This window comes from Odocoileus virginianus, chromosome 10 (assembly GCF_023699985.2).
Source record: "Odocoileus virginianus isolate 20LAN1187 ecotype Illinois chromosome 10, Ovbor_1.2, whole genome shotgun sequence".
Lineage (NCBI taxonomy): Eukaryota > Metazoa > Chordata > Mammalia > Artiodactyla > Cervidae > Odocoileus > Odocoileus virginianus.
This window is the reverse complement of record NC_069683.1, coordinates 25,806,201-25,821,591: the sequence shown is the minus strand read 5'-3', so window position 1 is coordinate 25,821,591 and position 15,391 is coordinate 25,806,201. Positions and strand designations below refer to the sequence as shown.

Below are 15,391 nucleotides of genomic sequence, written 5' to 3'. Positions count from 1 at the left end.
TGCTCTGTTTGCTCTTGCCTTGCAGGCCTGGTCTCCTGATACATTTCCAGACTGTGTTTGGAGGAAAGGGGCTTTCTGGGGTCAGCTGGGGAAATGCTGCATGATACATTCTGTAAAGGCTCTGAGAAGTCCTGCAGAAGAGAAATTTCAACTGCAGCTTTCTCACATCCTCACCTGCTGATCATTTAAAAATGTCCTTAGCTCTTCCTCTTCTCTATTTTGCCACTGGTATCCAATCTCCAACCTTCAGAGTCTTTTTTTTTTTTAATTTCTCCTTTGGCCAATATATACCATCAGTCCTCAAACTATAAATTTGGCTCCTCCTCTCCCATCAAAACTTCTCTTTTCCTATGCCTCCTGCCATCATGCTAGTTGAAATCCTTATGACCATCCCGCTTGACTATCCCCAAAGCCTCCTCGCTGGTCTCCACATCTTGTTTTCTTCCCTCTTAACAACCGCCCTCAGAAGAATGGTTCTAGGTCAGGTCAAGTGCTGGGCACATCACAACTACACTTAGGAGCCCTCAGTGGCTCCCAGGGCCAAACAGCTAAGGAAGGCCAGACCCCTCAGTGAGGTTCTCGCCGCCTTTCACTCCAACCTGTCCTCCTGGTCTCATCTTCCACCTAACATTCTAGTCAACTCAACTATTTACGGGCCTCAAGATTTCTTACCAGCCGCCCATTTGCGCTCTTCAATGAACTCTGAAGTCCAGCTCAGATACTAGAATCACTGTGAAATCACTGATCTTTTCTTCGCATTCTCCCAAACACTTCAATTGTTGGATCTCATAATACAATCAGCTTTGATGAGTGTCACATATCAAAACAATCAATAGTATATCCAACATCTTACACACTGAAGAACTACAGACAACTCTGAATATCAAACTGTCTTATTCATCCCTGTATTTTCCCTAACTGCCTAACACAAGCCTTTATACATAAAAGCATTCAATAAATGTCTGTTGAATGACATTTAGCCCTGTTTCACACTATCAAATTCTTAAATCTCTACTATAATCTTAAGCCAGCAATAGTCAATATTCTTTTTCCTCCATCCTGGACCTTTCTTCTGTTGAAATCTTAGATGGAATCCCAATATATGTTTCACAGAAAGATTTCATATGTGTTTTTAGATAAAGAATAAATAAAGCACATCTCATTTCATAATGAGTGGCATTTTTTATATACATACATATATATATAAAAGTGGCATCTCATTATATAAGCATTTATTTTACATTAAAATGTACAGCATTTTAGCATTTCTCATTATTAAGTGAACTACTGAAAATAGTAGGCAGTTTTGATGAACATAAAATTTGAAGTAGAGGGTTTGCAGTCAGTCATTTCTGGATCCAGCTTATTTCTGTATTTTGACTTGGTTTCACACAATTGAGACTATCCCAAGTCACATAGATAAGTCACAGTGTGCAATTTTACGCTAGTGGATCACTGATAGGGTAAAGAATTTCATTTTTAAAGTGCAAATACAACTTGTTATATCAGCAAGACATTAAAACAGCCATTCACAGCAGTTAAGGACACAGACTCTGATTTAAAACTAAGATATCCTATTTATCTATGCAGACTTTAAGCAACTTATTTGGCCTCAGTTGCCACATCTGTAAACTGGAAATAAAAATAATTTTTCCCTTATAAGATTGTGCAAAAAGAAGATGGGTCACACAAATTAATGCTTCAATGGTCCCGTGTGTTAAAACGTAGTACAAGAGAATCAGAGTGTGCAATCTTAATGTTTTATCATATATAAAGCAGTTACTAAAACATTTATAAGATGTACAAAAAATAGCAACATCACAAAACCCACATTCACACCCAGGTTAAGAAAGAGAAAGATGACAGTTACTTTTTTTTTTTCCATTTATTTTTATCAGTTGGAGGCTAATTACTTTACATCATTACAGTAGTTTTTGTTATACATTGAAATGAATTAGCCATGGATTTACATGTATTCCCCATCCCAGTCCCCCCTCCCACCTCCCTCTCCACCCGATCCCTCTGGGTCTTCCCAGTGCACCAGGCCCGAGCATTTATCTCATGTACCCAACCTGGGCTGATTATCTGTTTCACCCTAGATAATATACATGTTTCAATGCTGTTCTCTTGAAACATCCCACCCTCGCCTTCTCCCAGAGTCCACAAGTCTGTTCTATACATCTGAGTCTCTTTTTCTGTTTTGCATATAGGGTTATCGTTACCCTCTTTCTAAAGTCCATATATATGTGTTAGTATACTGTAATGGTCTTTATCTTTCTGGCTTACTTCACTCTGTATAATGGGCTCCAGTTTCATCCATCTCATTAGAACTGATTCAAATGAATTCTTTTTAATGGCTGAGTAATATTCCATGGTGTATATGTACCACAGCTTCCTCATCCATTCGTTTGGTGATGGGCATCTGGGTTGCTTCCATGTCCTGGCTATTATAAACAGTGCTGCGATGAACATTGGGGTGCACGTGTCTCTTTCAGATCTGGTTTCCTTGGTGTGTATGCCCAGAAGTGGGATTGCTGGGTCATACGGCAGTTCTATTTCCAGCTTTTTAAGAAATCTCCACACTGTTTTCCATAGTGGCTGTACTAATTTGCATTCCCACCAACAGTGTAAGAGGGTTCCCTTTTCTCCACACCCTCTCCAGCATTTGTTGCTTGTAGACTTTTACTTTTGAAATGTCCATTGTGCCCTTCCCACACCTTTTCTCCCCTACCTTTCCCACACTGTTTGGTGTTTTGTTGTTTTTTTTCTTTTCATTTTTAGCACTTACCCTGGCACTAGCATATGCCAGCGGAGAAGGCAATGGGAACCCACTCCAGTACTCTTGCCTGGAAAATCCCATGGATGGAGGAGCCTGGTAGGCTACAGTCCATGGGGTCTCTTAAGAGTCAGGACACCACTGAGCGACTTCACTTTCGCTTTCATGCATTGGAGAAGGAAATGGCAACCCACTCCAGTATTCTTGCCTGGAGAATCCCAGGGACAGGGGAGCCTGGTGGGCTGCCGTTTATGGGGTCATACAGAGTCGGACACGACTGAAGCGACTTAGCAGCAGTATATGCCAGGCTTTAGGTACTTTCCAAAATTTACTCCAACTTAACCATCATAAGCACTCCATGAAGTAGATAACATTTTCCTTCTTAAACGTGAGGACTCTGGGCCACAGAGATGCCAAGGGGCAGTCTGCAGGTGGAGGCACCTGGATTTGAACTCAGGAAGTAGGCCGCTGTTTCCTAGGTTTTAAGGGCTTCCCTGGCGGGTCAGATGGTAAAGACTCCGCCTGCAATGCAGGAGACTTGGGTTCAATCCCTGGGTCCGGAAGATACCCTGGAGCAAGAAATGGCAACTCACTCCAGTATTCTTGCCTGGAGAATCCTATGGACAGAGGAGCCCGGTGGGCTACAGTCCATGGGGTCACAAAGATGTGGACACAACTGAGCGACTAACACAATCCCTGCTTCCTAGTGGGCCGCCAGAGTCCCTGTCCACCGACACAGCCAGGCTTGAAACAGTCCGAAGCGCACTCTCATGCCGCGTACTTGAATGAACATTTATTAAACATACACCTGCCGAACATGACGCCGGGCACTACAGCGCTTCAGTAGAAGCTGCTTCTCCGAGGGCAACTGCAGTTCCCCGGTTCCTCCCTGCCCCCGCTCTCTAACCCCACCCCTCAACGTGCAGGGCCGCCTGAGGGACGGCCGTGAGGAAAGGCCGGCAGACGCAGACACTCCACCGTGGTGTTGCCCAGGGTGGTTCTCAACAACAATCAATCCCCAAGGAACCACGGGAAATTCCAAACTTCTCTGCCCCCACTCCCAGCCTCTTCCTCATCAAGGCTTCCTCCGAGAAGTGAACCACGTAGGAATCCTCAGGAATCCACAGCCTCTGCCAGCAAGAGGCCAGGCGCGGCTTCGTGAGTGACCCAGCCCACAAGGAAAGGCCTCGACTTGAGCGCATGTCACTCCCCTAATTACTCCCTGCGCTGGGAGTCCAACAATAACAGCGCATCTTTCACGGGCACCTCCCACCGTGAACTTGGGAACCTCGCATGCAGCCAAGCGCTAGAAGTGCTAAAAGGGTCAGGGGCTGTGTGCGGCCAGCAGTCCCAGGCCTCTGGGGGAGAATCCCACTCGCTCTCTAGTCCAAAATCTGGGCCCCCAAAAAACTGCCTGAGCCCCAGCTGCCTCCAGGGCCTACTTCCTGAGGCTGGGAGGGTCACCATGGGTGGGGCCCTTAGAACAGCCAGTGGGTCACACGGCAGCTGCACCCAAGCTACCCAGGGGAAAAGGGGGACCAGGAGATGTGTCCTTGAGGGTCACATTCACTTCGCAAATGCTCCCAAGGCAAATGCTCTGTACTCTGAACTTTTTTTCCCTTTCTTTTCTTTTTCTTTCTTTTTTTTTTTTTTTAGTATTTACTAAATATGAGTCCTGGTAGACCCTGGGAGGTGGCTGGTATGGTTCCAGGATGTTACTAATAATAGCAAGTAAAAGAGCAAAGTTCCTTAAATTATCACAGTAGGGGCACACAATAATCAAATTAATAATTTCAGATCATGATAAGAGCTTTGAAGAAATAAAATATCCTTGTTGTGTGAGAGTGGGCAGGGAAATGGATTTTGAAAGCAGAGACCTGAATAAGGACCAGCGAGCAAAGCAAAGGCAAGAGATAATCACTCCAAGCAGAGGGAACATCAGTACAACTGTGAGGTCTCTGATTTAAAGCTGATTGGGGGGTTAAGAAATGTTTTCTGAAAAATTAATGTTCTCTAAAGTCTAGTACAAGGTAGAGTTGAGTTCTTTAGAGTGCAAAGATCAAAGTGCTATATTGGAAAATTTGTTCTTGGCTCTAAGATGCAAAAAGAATGTGTGTGAATATATATTTACACGTCTCACAAGGGTCTTTAAAGAAAGCCTTTCATGTCCTTTATCCTTTAAACTTTTATAACTTAGGTTGAAAGTGTGATACAATCTTTAACTTCTAGCTCATGTATTGAGAGACCTTTTTCTCAGAACTAATGAAGACTTCTGTTTTCTTAGGATGTAATTAACCTCCCTGTTCTAGAATTTGAAATAAGAATGCCCTGTACCTCTAAATGCAACTATGTAAAAAGTATGTGTGCACACGGACTTAAGCAGTGGGAGATATAGGACAGGGGAAGGCTTGTTTTCAATATTCTTTTTGTTGTTGTTGTTGTTAAGACTGGGGAGAAAAGAAGACATTGTGCACCACTGTGCGGTCTTCTTGTCCTCGATGTTAATAAATGTGTTTTTCACTGTTGTTTATATCCCATTTCTAACATCACTACCATCTTACATCTGCTCCAAGCCGCAGAGTTGAAAAGTGCACGAGGTCTTTACCAACCCTTGCGCAGCGAGTGCGCCTGCTCACATACGACCCATGTACACCCTTCTTTCTCACTCTAGACAGAATTTCTTGGGGAGCCCTCGGGCTCCCCCCGGTCATATTTCTCCCTAGGCTCTTATTAAAACCAGGTGCGCGGGGAGGCGGGCCTTTTTGGCCAGAAAAGCCTTCTCTGGGCCCGAAGCTCCCCCTTCCGGTGTGTTTTCTAGAGGGAACTCTGAGCTGAGCAAAGAGAAAGCAGGCAGCTGGCCCTGGGCGGGCAAGCGGGGGTGACCTTGTCGAGACGGGCACGCGGCTTGGCCGGGCAAGGGCGAGGTGCACAAGGGCAGAGAGAGGCTGGGGGCGGGGAGGGGCGTAAAGAGCCGGGACATTGCCGCCCCGTGCCACGCAGGCCCCCAGGCCTGGCGGAAGAGGAGCCGAGGGAAGCCGCACCGACCCCGCGCATTTGAACTTGAAACCCGGGCTGGCGGCAGGCTCGGAGCAGACCGCCGCAGGAGCCGCCGGAGACCCCGACTCTCCCTCCCGGGGCTCCTCCGCAGCCCCGCGCCGGCTTCCAGAGTGTCCGCCGGATGCGCAGCGCTTACCCTCGGTGGCCGATGTCGCTCGAGTCTCCTGAGACCGGGACGGCCCTTGTGGGGACCGGTCGTGAGTGACGCGGTGACCCGGGCCGCGAGGCGCACAGCGCGCCCGCCCAGGCCGCCGCAGCCCGGCGCCGGAGAGCCTGAGCTTCCGGAGGCGCGGGGTGGCTCGGCGCGGGGTCGCTGTGCGGTTCTCTGCCCGCGACTCGACCCGGAGACTAGGGAGCCCGGCAAGGGGCTTAGCTTGAGAGCCTCGCCCCGCAACCTGCAGCTCGAATCCGGCCCAGCCTCTGAGAGGGCGTTGGCTACTTAGTTGGGTCAAAGATTGGCGTGCTGGCGCTTTGATCTGACTCTTAAGTGTTCAGAGTAGGAGACAGGCCTCAGGAGAAAGAGGAGCGTTGTCACGTCGCAAAAAGTTAAGGTTCAGAGAGGAACAGAGACCCCCAAAGATGTACTTCCGAATTTTGAGTGGCTATTTCCTATTCCTGGGACCAAACATCAGACTGGCCTGTTTTCTCATTTTCTCTAACTGCTATTTTTTAAAGCCCAGTTACCAGGGTCTTGATAGCCTTTCAACCTGACAGCCTTGCTTTCTGAGGGACTGCATGAATTTTAAGTGACTTCAGGAAACAAACAGACAAGGTTAGAAAACCCAACCCATCCCAAATGTTTGCCTAACACCCTGGGCTCTGTAAAAACCACTCCAAAGTGGATCACTCCAGCACATCTTCTGGGCTTGGTGCCCTGTTTGATGGGGAAAAGTGTTCTCAGCCTTAACCCCAAGATCCTGTGACAATTAACAAGTAAACTCTAGAGAAGTTTCCAGATTAAAGCTACTCTAATGATTTCTGGCGGAATACTGCCTACACCAGTTTCTCAAATTTTGGTCCACAGACCACCTCCATTATATTCCTGGGGAAATCCTTGTTGTATGTTCAGGATTTAGAGTTTACACTATAGCTGACAAATTAGATTAAGAGCCATGAGCCCAGAAATTTGCATTTTTAACAGCTTGCCTTGTGAAATGTCTGCTCACTATAATTTGAGAATTACTAAACTTGGCCTTTATTTGACTTTGCTAAAATGGTGCTTGGTTTCCCATCTGGAGCCCTCCCTCTCATCAGTATTAAGCATTCTTTTTTTCCCCCAAGTGTAGATTATGAAGTTTGTGTTCCAAACAAACTGTGCTTTATTTCCTTATTTCATGAATTTTTTAAACAAAATTATGCCAAAAGCATTACTTCCCACTGTATAGAGCTCTGAGCACATACTGATAATAAAGTAGATGGGTGATACTATGTGAGATTGTTGGATGGCATTACCAACTCAATGGACATGAGTTTGAGCAAACTTTGGGAGATAGTGAAGGACAGGGAAGCCTGGCATGCTGCAGTCCATGGGGTTGCAAAAAGTCGGACATGACTTAGCGAGTGAACAACTAATGTTGGGCTGTTTGTCATTCTGAGCCACACATATTCTTGCTTTGTTGCTGGAGACTGAATGTTTTGTGATTTGACTCCTAACCACCACCACCCCCGCCCCCCTGCCCTCCACAAATTCATTTGTTGAGACCTAATCCCCAGTGTATCGTGGCATCTGGTCCCATCCCTTCATAGCAAATGGATGGGGAAGAAACAGTGACAGACTACTTTCTTGGGCTCCAAAAGCACTGTAGATTGTGGCTGCAGCCATGAAATTAAAAGAGGCTTGCTCCTTGGAAGAAAAGTTATGATAAACCTAAGCAGTGTATTAAAAAGCAGAGACATTACTTTGCCAACAAAGGTCTATCTCGTCAAAGCTGTGGTGATTCCAGTAGTCATGTATGGATGTGAGAGTTGGACCATAAAGAAAGCTGAGCACCAAAGAATTGATGCTTTTGAATTGTGGTATTGGAGAAGACTCTTGAGAGTCCCGATTAGACTGCAAGGAGATCCAACCAGTCCATCCTAAAGGAAATCAGTCCTGAATATTCATTGGAAGGACTGATGCTGAAGCTGAAACTCCAATACTTTGGCCACCAGATTCAAAGAACTGACTCATTTGAAAAGACCCTGATGCTGGGAAATATTGAAGGCAGGAGGAGAAGGGGAGGACAGAGGATGAGATGGTTAGATGGTATCTAACCAACTCAATCGACATGAGTTTGACCAAGCTCCAGGAGTTGGTGATGGACGGGGAAGCCTGGCATGCTGCAGTCCATGGGGTATCAAAGAGTCAGACACGACTGAGTGACTGAACTGAACTGAATCCCCAGTGTAGGGTTCCCCCAGTGGCTCAGCTGTGAAGATTCCACCCGCAGTGCATGAGATGCAGTCTGATCTCTTGATTGGGACAATACCCTGGAGAAGGAAATGGCAAGCCACTCCAATATTCTTGCTGGGATAATCCCATGAACAGAGGAGCCTGGCAGGCTATAGTCCATAGGATCGCAAAAGAGTTGGACATGACTTAGTGACTTAACAGCAATAACAACAACCCCCAGTACAGTGGTATTTGGAGGTGGGACCTTTGGTATTTGGATTTGGGGCCTTTGTAAAAGAGGCCTCAGAAAGCTTCTTCATCCATCCCGCTGTGTGAGAACACAGCTAGTTAATGGCTGTCTATGAACCAGGAACTGGGCTCTCTCAAGATACAAAATCTGCCTGTGTCTTGATCTGGGAATTCCCAGCCCCCAGAACTGTGAGAAATTTGCGTTATTTATAAGCTACCCAGTCAGTGGTGTTGTATTATACCAGCCCAAAGGGACTAGGACACCTGCCAGTTTTTCTTCTACTGCTTCACTCAGCCTCAATTAGCACCGCTTTTCTTGGGTAAAATGGAAGCAGAGTCTGTGACCAAGATGGTTTCCAAACTGAACTGCACAACAAAAGCATCTATGGAGTTTTTAAAATACTGATGCACACAGAATCTCAGCAGTTCCAAATACATTGGTTTGCAGAACCTATTTCACAAAACATCCTGTGGGATTAATGAGCTATCAAAAATAGTACTATCAAAAGTAGCACTGAACTGAAAAAATGCATAAACAGAATATTTGCTACAAAAATACTCAAAACTCAGTTGCTTATAATATAAAGAAATTGAAAATAACCCAAATTTATCCAGCAGTAGAAAGTGGGTTAAATAAATGATGGTACATTTATACGAAGGAATACAAGAGAACTATGAGTGTAGTTTAGAAACTATTTATTGGTTTGGAATGATATTCTTGATGAGTAAAGTGAAAAGTGCAACATGAACAATTGCTCCATTCTTGTTAAAAAAAAGTAAAAAGTCTAGTGGTAACCAACAGAATACCCAAGAAATCAAACTCCCAAGCTGATGATAGTGAGCTCTGAAAATCCTAATTTGCACTGCAGCACTGGGAAACAGAACATAGAACTGTAGTTGGAAGTCTATTGAAGAAGTAAATTGATAACCTCTCCAAGTCATTACAGCTGGGTGACTGTGTCCTACCCCAGCAAAATACTGGAGAGGCTAAATGCATTAAAAACAACAGGATTAAATGAAAATTTAGATACAGCCCAAGCCCTGATCTCTAGTAGGTTGAAAGCCTGACGTATATCTTCTAAAGAGGAGGTTGTAGAATTCTCTGATGAATCTGGCCAGCCAAAAAGAAAAGAGGGACATCCCTGGCAGTCCAGTGGTTAATCTGCTTTCCAACGCAGGACATGTGGGTTTGGCATGTAGGTTTGATCCCTGGTCGGGGAACTAAGATCCCGCATGCCTCGTGGCCAGAACATAAAATGGGGATATGATAACAAATTCAATGAAGATTATTTTTTAATGGTCCACAACAAAACAACAAAGAGAAAAGATGCTGACAGGACAGGCTTATGATCAGATCCAATAAGATCACCCTGTGGTGAAGCCCATAGTTGACAAGCCCCATCCTCACAACTCCCAATTAGTTTTTTTTTTTTTTTTGCCCCACTTTAATACCAAGAATCAGTTGCTGTTAGAAGAAAGATTCTAATGTTAAAGAGGTGGTAAGAACAAACAGAAAAGACAAAGGCTATTAAGGGAGAAGAAAACCAGTATTTTTCATTAAAATTCTCAGAGAAATAAAAGAATATATGCATCCATGAAACAAGAACAAGCTATTTAAAAAACACAAAGCAGAAATGAGAACAAAGCAGAATTCTTGGACATTAGCTATATGAAAAAAAAGGACTAAGGGATAAAAGATATAGGTGACAATAATGGACATCATGTTTACCAAACTTGTTGGCAAGATACAGAGCCCACTGGGGGAAATTTTGTAATTTTAATAATTTTAATAATTAATAAAATTAATGAAATAAATAAATGAAATGAAATAAAAATTAATGAAATTTTAATAACTACATAAAAACATGAAACAAACAGAAAATAATGTACTTCTTATTCCTAGGACAACTTAGAGTTGTGAGTCAAAGGAAAAGTAATCTTCATACGTTTTATATTACATGACTCAGCAGTGAATTGTGTGTTATCTAGTCATGATAACGTGAATACTAAATATTGATCTAACCAAAGTTTTATGCTAGACTTGCATCAAGAAGGTGAGGGTATAATGTGTACCAGAGTGGGCAGGTGAAGATGGACGCTAAATGCTTATATGCCTTCATGGAAATCAACAGAAAATGCCTAAAAAAGAAAACTCAAGAAGTGGCTTAGACATATGAGTTAAATACCAAAGTAAACAACTGTAAGATTAAAAGTAGTTCCCTCCAAAAATAAATAAGAAAATTGAGGAGATGGAGTAGTTTGGGAACTGCTATTTTTTGTGGTAAGCTTCGGAGAACAATGTGGATATATAATTTGGTTAAAATAAAAACTAATTTTTAAGAAAGAAGACACAACTCGGAGCTTCTCCAGATAGTCCTGAAAAGTCTGTTTCTACCTCCTGGTTTTCTCCAGTCAAACCTACTTTTTCCCAAGCAGTAGTTTTCTGCATGACTCCTCTGTGATTCTCTGCCATTGTATACACATTTTCATAAAAATAGGCTTTTGTGAGCTAGCCTGGGAACCTAACCATTGCTTATATTACTTCTCTGGAGACATGTATTTCAAGTTCAAACCAAACAACTTCCAAAAGTCCTTTCAGAACTTCTCCTGTTTGTTAATTGGGGACTGTATTATCCATTCCCGTAAGACTTTACATACAACACAGCTGAAAAGACATTTGAAAAATCATAGAATGTTGCCATTACATCTGACACTGTGCCAGCTGGTACAATCAGTGAGTGATGTGGCTACTGGAAAGAAGAAGGGTCAGTGAGAGTCATCACAGGAGACTTCATCAAAGAGTCTCAATTCAAGCTAAACCTGCAAAGATGGATTGTACACAGTTTAAACGGTGGCATCAATCAGGATTTTGTATGCAAGTGAGCGACACTCAGACCAAACTAGCTAAGCCTGAAATGAAATTTTTTGGCTCACCTAGCTAGGATATCCCGAGGGGTCTGGCCTCAGGCAAAGATTGATCCTATTTCCAAAAGAGTTGCTAAGCTCTCTCCATCTCCCATTGTTCTCCTCCACAGCTTCAGTCTCACTTTCCAGCTTTGCAGCACTGGGTGCTGATGAGGTGGGTGAGCAACTCTATTGGCTATATATCAGAATCTCAGGGGAAAATGCCAATTGGCCATCAATGGGTCCAGGTGAATGGATACTGTGATTGGCCAGACCTGAGTTAGCTGCCAGAAAAGGGAAGATGGGGAATAAACTGCTGGGCTGCCAAAAATAATACCTATTACATCCAGTATAATTGTACACACCAAATATGTTCTAGTGGAGATTTATTAGAACCTGGGCCAGTTGGCAGTGTAAGTAAAAATGTCTCATAAATGCTGAAGCACCATGAAATGTTGGTTGTGAGTCAGTACTAAATGTAAGTATACATTGGCCCTGCCCAGCCAAACTGCAATTACTCCTAGATGCTCAGCTCTCTGAATGTTTTAAGTTTTTCTTTCCTCCTAGCAGATTCATTTGTCACAGTTTCCCCGGGTATTGGCCTCTTTCTTCTAACAGAGTCTGCTTCCAACTGCAGTGAAAAATTTGTTCATGTCGTTTTTCAAAGGAAGTCAGGAGGAAAAAAAAAATATCCACAGTTGGAATAGTTCGAAACTGAAAACATAATGGATGTATGTTCGTGTAATCAGATTGTTCTCAGCATCTTTCACTCTACCGTTTCTCTAATCTATTGAGTCACTTTCTTGGCCTTGTTGCGCCAGTCCTCAAATAAGCCAAAAATATTTTGCTGATACTAGCTGCAATTTATTGAGTGATAGGATATTTGTAATGTACTTTGAGACTGAGCTTATAGCCCTGAAGATGAGGCAATTAATTAGTAGAGAAATATTTTTGCCATCTTGAAAAAGCAAACCAGATTAATTAACGGTCTGTATTGGAATTTCCAATTTTTATAGGCTTACTTTAGACGTCTGATTTTTAATTAGGTGTAAGGTGTTCCTTGACTGCTGACAATATGAAGTAGGCTGATGCCTAAATGTGCTTCTGATAAAGCTCTCATTGATTTCAACACTTGAATACCTAATGCTGCATTGAGCTTTATATTTGAAGATAGTATGGATGAATGCTAACTACTGTGAGTCTGAGTTTTCCTAAAAAGTACTTTGAGACTGAGCCAGATCTTGGTATTTTCTCTCTAATGGATTAAGCCAGATCTCGGTATTATTCTCTCTAATGGATACTAGTAAAATCTTAGGACAGTCCTTCATTTCATTTACACAAAATTACCAAAACAAGACATTAGTAGATGATTACCCAAGGCCATGCTCTGCCAACTATTTTCCTTGCCAGCTTCCCATGACAGAGACTGGAAATTGCAAGTATTCACTTTCCCAGCCTCCTGTACAGCTAGTGATGGCCATGTGATCCAGATCGGGTCCTTAGCAATGAAGAGAGAGATGACTGGGGGATTTGAGAGAAAGGTTTTCTTAGCTCAGTGACAGACAAGATGCATAGGTAGAGAGACTTTCTATTTCCATCCTTTCTGCTTCCTTCTTGTTTAGGCACCTTGAGAAGGTAATGCCAAGAGTTCCAGCAGCCATTGATGACCACTGCTGAGTATGAAAGTGAGAAAAAAGCTCAAGTCACAGGAGATATCATTAAGCCACTACACCCATTGGAATGGCCTACTTTTACATTTGATACAAAGTGAGATTAATCATCTACATTTCAGTCATTTGGCACTCTGTCACTTTCAACCAAAGGCATGCTTTATCTTTAATTGATTCAAAGATATGAATTATTTACCCAGTGCTCATTCAGTGTTCTCCCCTTTTTGACCATACCCAGATTTTTATTTGGGTATCCAGCCTTCTGTGTGTCCCATGTGGTGGAAGTAGAAATAGATTCTGCCCCTGTTTACAGGGGTGATCAGTGGTTGGCTTAAGTTCAATAAATTCCACTCCCCTGGCATTGAATGGAGATTGAGTCAAGGGTTAACTGCAACTTACGTCGTCCAACAAAAGTGAACCCTCGGATCTTGCTCGGAATACTGAAAAAGAAATGCTCTCTTCCCTTCTTAACTACTCACATATGAAGCCTAGAATGCTATAGCCATTTTGCCATCATGACAAAAATCAGCCTTTGGAAGAAGTACACGCTTTAGAAGGCAGCACAGAAAAACAGAAAAAAAAACTAACCCGTCACCAAAGTGCTGGATCACTGTAGTTTTGGACTCGCCATTACATGAGTTCATAAATCTCCTTTATTAAAGTCAGTTTGAGTTGGATTCTCTGTTCTTTGCAACTTCAGAAAGCATTCTGATTTGATATACTTTCTCTATGGACTGTTAGGTGACAGGCAAAGAGGAAAACCAAATGGCAATCTTTTTAGAGGCAAAGTAAAAACTTCTCTGTAAATGAGCCATCTGAGCTAGGTGTGCACATGGTCATCCATCCTTTTCTTCCCTCATCAAAGATGTCTATATATATATATAGATAGATAGATAGATAGATATAGATATAAAAGATGTATTGAACTGCCTCGTGTACCATGCTCCAGCACTTACTCTTTTGGGCTTTAGATGAGCTGCTTAACCTGCCTGTGCCTTGGTTTCTACATGTCCAAAATGGAAACCATAATAGTATCTGGTCTAAGATTAGGTGAGATAATACGTATAAAGTGCCTCTCCAGGGCCTGTTCATAGTAAACACCCAGTAGATGCTAAGTATTATGGTCATCAGGATCCTAGGTCAGTTAGGGATTATGCTAGAGAGGACCCATGTCTCCTATCAGATCTTCCAAATGATGTCTGTACAAGACATTATCTGGTAGTTGAAGAGCTCAGGCCTTGTCTCTTGGTCAAAAGAGAATAAAACAAGATGGCGGCAGAGCTCCAATCCCTTCAACTCCTTAGCTCACAGACAGATCTCTTACTCAGAGGTCAGTCCTGCCTTTCAGAAGGGCTTGGAGCACTGACTCTCACCCTCCATGAAAGGAGGTGAAGGATACCCCAATCCTCTCATCCCAGGAATCCAGAACTAGCCCTGGTCAGCGCAGCACAACAGCCTGTTGTGGGGGGAAATCTCACCCTGGAAGGTGTCTGTACTTGGCGATTACCCACCTCACCCCACAGTCCCCCAGGGAGAGACCTGGATGGGTTTAGTAAGCCCGGAGGGAAAGGGAGAAACCCAGAGACTGAGAAGCAGCCTTCATAATCAGGGTTCATGGAACGGCTGCATAGTGATTTCATCCCTGGCCAAAGATGCCATAAAAAAGAGAAATATTCAGTGATCACCATTTCACATCGCTGTAAAAGACTGAGAATCAGGGCCCAAAAAGCTCGGCTTCCAGCAACATTCTGCTTTGACAGGACCTTAAAATGCCTTCTGGAGTCAAGACAGGGAGAAAAATTCTTAAGGTAACTGAGTGCGGCACATAACTAAGTATGAAGAATTCACTCTAACTGCCAAAAAGGAATACAGCCAAGGCTCCTAAGGAAAGGGGGAAAAAGTGAAAAAGAAAGCAGAAACATTATGATAAGAAGAGAAGGGATGTTCATTTTCAAACAGGAGATAAGATATGGATTAAAGTTCATCCTCAGAATAATGTAGCAAGAGACTTTAGAGCCAAACTGACTCCAACCGGAAAGGTCCCTGTTTCTCGGATCTCTTTGAATTATAGGGAAAACTAATTGGATCTTCATGTTTACCACGGAGGAAACCAAGTGTTACTCAGGATGTAAATCCTGAAGTTACTTTAAAAAAACAACACTGACCTTTACAAACCTCTCAACTTATAGATCTGTAAGGAGAAAAAAAAATGGATTTCCTGACCTTTGACTGGCTTCTAGTCATTTTTTTTCTCCACACAGGGGCCCCCAAACCCCTCACTCTCTTCCTGGTGTTAATTTTCTGACTGTGCCCTGTGTCCGTGGTCAGACTCGGGGGAAGGGGACAGGCCCATTCTCCATTGGG

At 43.3% G+C, this 15,391-nt stretch overlaps 1 protein-coding gene across 1 annotated transcript in view; it reads right to left on the bottom strand.

Annotated features, from left to right (window-relative positions):
• LOC110148981 (uncharacterized) overlaps positions 1–6,246 on the bottom strand; it is a 191,916-nt gene extending 185,670 nt beyond the window's left edge. Inside the window, exon 1 of the mRNA XM_020911287.2 lies at positions 5,970–6,246. The gene's annotated coding sequence lies outside the window, so the exon portion shown is untranslated. The remainder of the gene's footprint in view (positions 1–5,969) is intronic.
• Between the last annotated feature and the right edge of the window lie 9,145 nt (positions 6,247–15,391).